At 46.8% G+C, this 5803-nt stretch overlaps 1 protein-coding gene across 2 annotated transcripts in view; it reads left to right on the forward strand.

The window, feature by feature from the left end:
• The first annotated feature begins 1610 nt into the window (after positions 1 to 1610).
• The window catches only part of CUNH14orf93 (chromosome unknown C14orf93 homolog), a 21374-nt gene continuing 17181 nt past the window's right edge, over positions 1611 to 5803 (forward strand). The window contains exon 1 of one of the 2 annotated variants that reach the window (XM_005370481.2): positions 1611 to 1647. The gene's annotated coding sequence lies outside the window, so the exon portion shown is untranslated. Of the gene's footprint in view, positions 1648 to 2376; positions 2587 to 5803 lie in introns of those variants that run through there. The other variant, XM_026777645.1, reaches the window with a different exon arrangement.

Genomic DNA, 5803 nt, shown 5'->3' on the forward strand with positions numbered 1-5803 from the left:
GTCTGTGTACCATGTGTGTGCTTGATGTCCACAAATGCTAGAAGGTGTTGGATGGTCTGGAACTGGAGTTACAGGTGATTGTAATCTGCAATACGGGTGCTGGGTAGCAGACCTGGGTCCTCTGGAAGAGCAGCCTGTGCTCTTAACCAGCGAGTCATCTCTCCAGTCTTCCCTTCCTCTCCCGAGACAGAATCTTCTGCCATAGCCAGGTAGCCAGGCTGATTTAGAATTCAATATGTCGTCCAGATTGGCCTCTAACAGGTGACAGTAAACCTGTCATTCTCCCAAGTGCTGGGATTCCAAGATTCAGCCACCATACCTAGCTTTCCATTTTCTTATATAAACTCATAGGTCAGGGGTTCAAGTGAGGTGGGGAAGACAGGAAGTCCCAGGAAGACTGAGAAAGGCCATGGGTTCAGATACTAGAGAAAATAAATAGGTATAAGCAGGACTTGACGTTATCCTTGGGGACTAAGATGGAGAGGGTACCAGGTGTGGTGGCTCACACCTTTAAACCCAGCACTTGGGGGCGGGGCAGAGGTAGGTGGATCTCTGAGTTCAAGGCCAGCCTCGCCTAACGAGCTAGTTCCGGGACAGCCAAGGATCCACTGTGAAACCTTTTCTCAAAACAAAACAAAACAAAAAAACAAAAAAACAACAACAACCGAAAGAATTTAGTGCCCAGTGGGGGACTTCGCTTGCTCAGTCCGTGAAGGCCGCCAAACCTGCGTCTAACCTGCAGACTTGGCTTTTATCCTCTAGACTCACAAGGTGGAGAGAACCGACTCCGGCAATCGTCTCCTTAGTCACACAGGCGCTGCGGCACGCGAGCGCCCTCACAATAAATATCCGTGTTTTACGTGTGTGTGTGTGTGTGGTGAGAGCGTTTTAGAACAAGAAGGTGCTGTGAGAGCAGTTTATGGGCTGCTTAAAATCCAGGTTTAAGCAAGGGTCTACATGCACGAAGACATTTCTGTTTCTTCAGAATATGGTGTTAGTCCAGTAGGGGACCGAATCTAGCTGGGGCTGTACAAAAACAAGCTCCAAAGTGTAAAGCCCGGTGTAAGGCTACTTTGCCTTTCACTTAGCCAGCGTTACACTCAACAGTGATCACGTAGAGGTGGGCTGCTAGGCAACATGTGTGACCCAGAGACATTGCCCTGGGAAACCAAGGGTTGAGGCCCAGGCCCCCCACCCTGACGCTCAATCCCAGTCTAGAAGGTCACAGGTAAGGATCTACTTCGCCGAGTTTGGCAAAGTCAGAAGGCGCTCAGTCACAGGGCTGTTCTTCTGGGTCTGGTTTTACAGGGAAAAAGCGAGACACGAAAGGTGAAGGGTGAGAGAGGGGAGGACACAGCGCAGCGCGTCCAGGTCCGCGAGCCCGCGGCCCTCGGGGGCCCCCCGGGCGGACGCCTCGGGCGCGGCCCGTGTGCTTGCGGGCGGGGCGGCAGGCGGCCAATCCGGGCGGGCGTCCGGGAAGGGGCGGGGCTTGCGAGCTCCGGCTCCGCGAGTCCTCCTCTTTTGCACACACACGAATACAAAGAGCCATACGACCTTCGGGTATCCTTTTTCCATTTTTTTTTTCTCCTTCATCTTGCTTGTGTTTTCAGATTTTTTTTAAAAATAGAGATCTGTGGCAGTGCTGGGGTGAGGAAAGTGTTGCTAAGGGGAATTTGCTCTTTTCCCCATTTCTTTTTCTGTCTCTCTTTCTCTTTCTTTTTCCTGGTCAAGGTTTAAAAATATACCAAGTTGAGAAGCAGGATGGTCGTGTGCAACCGTTTCCAGACAAATTTACAGAAATTTTTTTTTTTCTTTTTGCTATCACATTTTAAGGACTGGTAAATTTTGTGCTTGAAGGATTTTAAATTTTAGTCGCTTGGGGAAGTATAGATTTGTTTTTAATCGGGCTAAAGGGATAATGTAAATTTCTACCACAGGCAACAGAGAGATTTGAGGCGCCCTCACAAAGCCGTTCCGGCATGCGTTTTACACACACTCCCTCAGAACCAAAACCAATTGGCGAGGATGTGGCAAGTGTACAAAACCAATAGATTTAATATACTGGGATTTTATAATCGGGACACTCTTTTCCCTGGAGAGAAGGGAAAGCCCTCTGACGGTGTGTCTAGCACACAGAATTTCATGAGGACGTGTGTGTATATGTGTGTGTGTGTGTGTGCGCGCGCGCTCGCGCGCATACTTAAAGCAAACCACTTCATACTGATTATTCTTTGTGTATATGTAAAGTATGTGTATATGTGCCATATCAGATTTTATTTTTCAAGTGTTTTCCTTTGGTTTTATGTGTGTAAAACAAACCCTACGATGTAATTTTTTTTCCTCTTGTGTTTCCAAATGTGATCAAAACAGGATTTCATATGCCAAGTAAAGCTTAGAGGAAATCCTGCCCTTGGCTTACTTAAGAACTTCCATCCTATTGGAATTTACCTTATTTTCTGCTCCTTTTTTGCTCAGATTAGTGAATAATTAAATAATTGCCCCAAAGCATGTAGTCAGACTGCCTGGCAGATGATGGTAGGGAAGTTATTCGAGCTGTAAAGTCATTCGAGCCCCCTGCAATAGCTTGTAAGTGCTTTTGCCTTCTTACTGTTTCTCGTCCTTAAATGTACAGCTGTGTATGTTTTGGCCTCTGCGTAGTTTTGTAGAGAGATGTTCAAAGAGGAATTTTCTGGCTTTTTAACAAAGTGAACTTTTATTGGTTGGGATTTGTTTGAAAAACTCCAGAGGTAGGAAAGTGGGGGTGAAAATTGTCTAGTTCAGTTATCGAACTGTTTGGGGCAGGGGGGCAAGAGGAGGCAAACAAAACATAGGGGGGATAAAAAAAAATGTAACGCGATTTTGTGTTCTGTAAATGCGAAGCTTCCCCCATATCTCGCAAGTTTCAGAAAAGAGTGCTTTAAAGTCCTCTTTCCCGGGGGCAGAGCCTCCCTTTCCTAGGCAGCTGTGTGGTGTGACGGCCTAATCGGGAGTTATACGGGATATACCTCTGTTCAGTCTGTATTTGAAAATTGTGTGAAAACATTAGTGTATGCGGAGAGACGTCACAGATGTAACCGGGAGAGTCAAGTCCAAGTTCTCACTACAGACCTCTTAGCTAAGTGTTGTTTGTATACACAGTCTTTAAAGACACCTAAGCAACACCTGCAGTAAAATTGCTATCGGGTCTTAAATTCATAAGGAAAATGGCTCTGCTTGGATTCTATAGACTTTCTATTTATACCGAGTGCGTTTTATTTCCCAACAAGACCTTCCACAAGTTTAGACTTGCATTTCTTTGAAATGTAAAAGATTCTATGGACCTTAATGATCACAGCAACGATGATAATTTTTATGCTACTCTTTTAAAGTCTCAGACACCACGGCAGGCTGTCACCTACCACGTAGTTCCTTAAGAGTAATTGCCAGGCAGCTTAGGCATTCGGATCTTGTAGCCTAGGCTCATCGCCTAGGAATCCCTCCCTCCCTGCCGTGGATTGGCTTGTTTGATATGACACTTTTACCAAAGCAAAGCAAATCTATAGATTTTGCTGAGAATCTAACAATAAAAAATGCAAACTGAACTAAGGAGGAAGGAAATGGTACTTTGCAACTATTATCTAAGAGATCTGTAACTAAGGCAGGCAGGAACCCAAAATCAGCCCTGCCAAATGTATGAAAACACTCTGCGGCCTCCGTACTTTGGTCGTGTACACACAACTGTAGAGCAGGACGTAGCAAAAGCGAGTAAACAGCCAAAATGGCGCCTGGCGTCCTTGAAAAAGCCTCGTGGACGTGTCCCTCCCTGAGAGGGCCCCTCCCTTCCCGGATAGTTGAGTGACAGGGAACTGAAGCCAATAGCGTCCCTGGTCCTGCACCCCTTTGGTTCAATGGCCTATCAGCGCGAGCCGGAGGGCGAGTGGGGCGGTGCCCCCACTCGTGTGCGCGCGCCGGCGGGTACACGGACGCCGCGTTCTCGCGCGCCTGCGGCACACGGGTGGAGGGGTCCTGGAAGCGTGGAGCTGTGCTCCGGGTGGGCTGGGCTGCCCTTGAGGTCCACTCGTGAGTCCCCGAGGGCGGGCAGACCCCGCCCTGAAGCTGCGCTGCCTCCCTGGGAATGCTTTGCAGCCCCTGCGCCCGTCTGGGTCAGCATTGACCAATCACCACCATTAACCAAAGGCGCTGCGTGCACGAGATAAAAGCCCTGGGAGTTAGTTTTACATTTTTCCGTTTCTCCACAAATACAGTAAAGTCCTCAATGTCAGGTATATTCTAGGGAAACGGAAATCTTTTTTTTTCCTTTTTTTTTTCTTTTGGTTTTTCGAGACAGGGTTTCTCTGTAGCTTTGGTGCCTGTCCTGGAACTAGCTCTGTAGACCAGGCTGGCCTCGAACTCCCAGAGATCCGCCTGCCTCTGCCTCCCGAGTGCTGGGATTAAAGGCGTGCGCCACCACCGCCCGGCGGGAAACGGAAATCTTAATCTTACCTCGCTGCACTTTAGCCTGTTAATTTTTTTTTTTTTTAAAAAAGACTGTCATGTTGACTTGAAAATTCTTGTGACAGATAGAGCATAGTGCCTGTAACTCTAGCTCTCTAGATGCTAGTGCAGGATTGCGACGGTTTTGAGGCCAGCCTGGTCTGCTTAGTTCCAGGCCAGTAAAAGCTGGAGAGTTGAACCAGCCGCCGTATAGGACTCTGGTTCAGTTCCCAGCACCCACATGGTGGCTCACAGGCATCTGTAACTCCAGTCCCACGGGGACGAGTGCCCGCTTTGACTTCCTTGGGCACCAGGCATGTCTGTGGTGTACTTACATGAACATAGGCAACACTTATAAAAAAAATCTAAAAAAAAATTAAGAAAAAAGGAATTACATGCTGAAAATTCTGTCACAAAAGAATGGAGGGGAAAGGCATCCCCCCCCCACACACACACACGCAAATTCTTCTCTCAGGAGGAGAGAAAAGGAAGAGAATGCAGTTTTCAGATTACACGGAAGGCTTTAGTGTAAGAGCCGAGGCTCTACCTGGCCTCTCTGTTTTGTGCTTGGTAATGAAGTCTTAGATATCTTGTAGATCATTAGACCCTTTTGTTTGCTTGTTTTTTGAGACAAGGTTTCTTTGTGTACTCCTGGCTTTCCTGAAACTACCTCTGTAGACCAGGCTGGCCCTCTGCTTCCTGAGTGCAGGGATTAAAGGTTTGTGCCATCAACACCCGGCCTAGACTGGTCACTCTTAAATTATAGAGAAAGTGTATTTTATGGTAACTGCTCATTTGCTGTTGTTGTGTGGTTTCTGATAGGAACGGGTTTTAAGAAGACCATTTTGTTCCTCGAAATGGAGGCAGCAGGACTGACCAGCTGAGGAGGAGCTTTAAGTGATGAGTTCCTTTTTATTTCCAAGAGTGAAGATTATGATAGGAATTGCCTATCACATTTAAGAAAGTTCATTTCTGTCCTGACCCTGAATGAGTCAAAGGGGCATTGTAAGAACATATGTCTGAAGAATACCAAATCACACCCAGCTATTAAATAGTGAGAAACCTTTTATTTTTCATAGTTTGGAGGTAAACTCAATCATGTAGAAAATTCAGACTCGGAATGAGAAGAGAGCAAGCAGAGGAACTGCGAAAAATACGATATATTTAGTCTGAACAGAAATGCGTGTGGCCTGGGAGGAAAGGGTAGTTCAGATGATGGATGGCCTCCCCTGAACTGTTGTACATAGAGGTGAAGTTTTCATTTTTTTGTGGGTTTTTTTGGCTTTGGTGTTGGTGGTTATTGTTGCTGCTGTCTTTAGTATATGTGTGT

The sequence above is a fragment of the Microtus ochrogaster genome, unplaced genomic scaffold, assembly GCF_000317375.1.
Source record: "Microtus ochrogaster isolate Prairie Vole_2 unplaced genomic scaffold, MicOch1.0 UNK80, whole genome shotgun sequence".
NCBI classification, from domain to species: Eukaryota; Metazoa; Chordata; class Mammalia; order Rodentia; family Cricetidae; genus Microtus; species Microtus ochrogaster.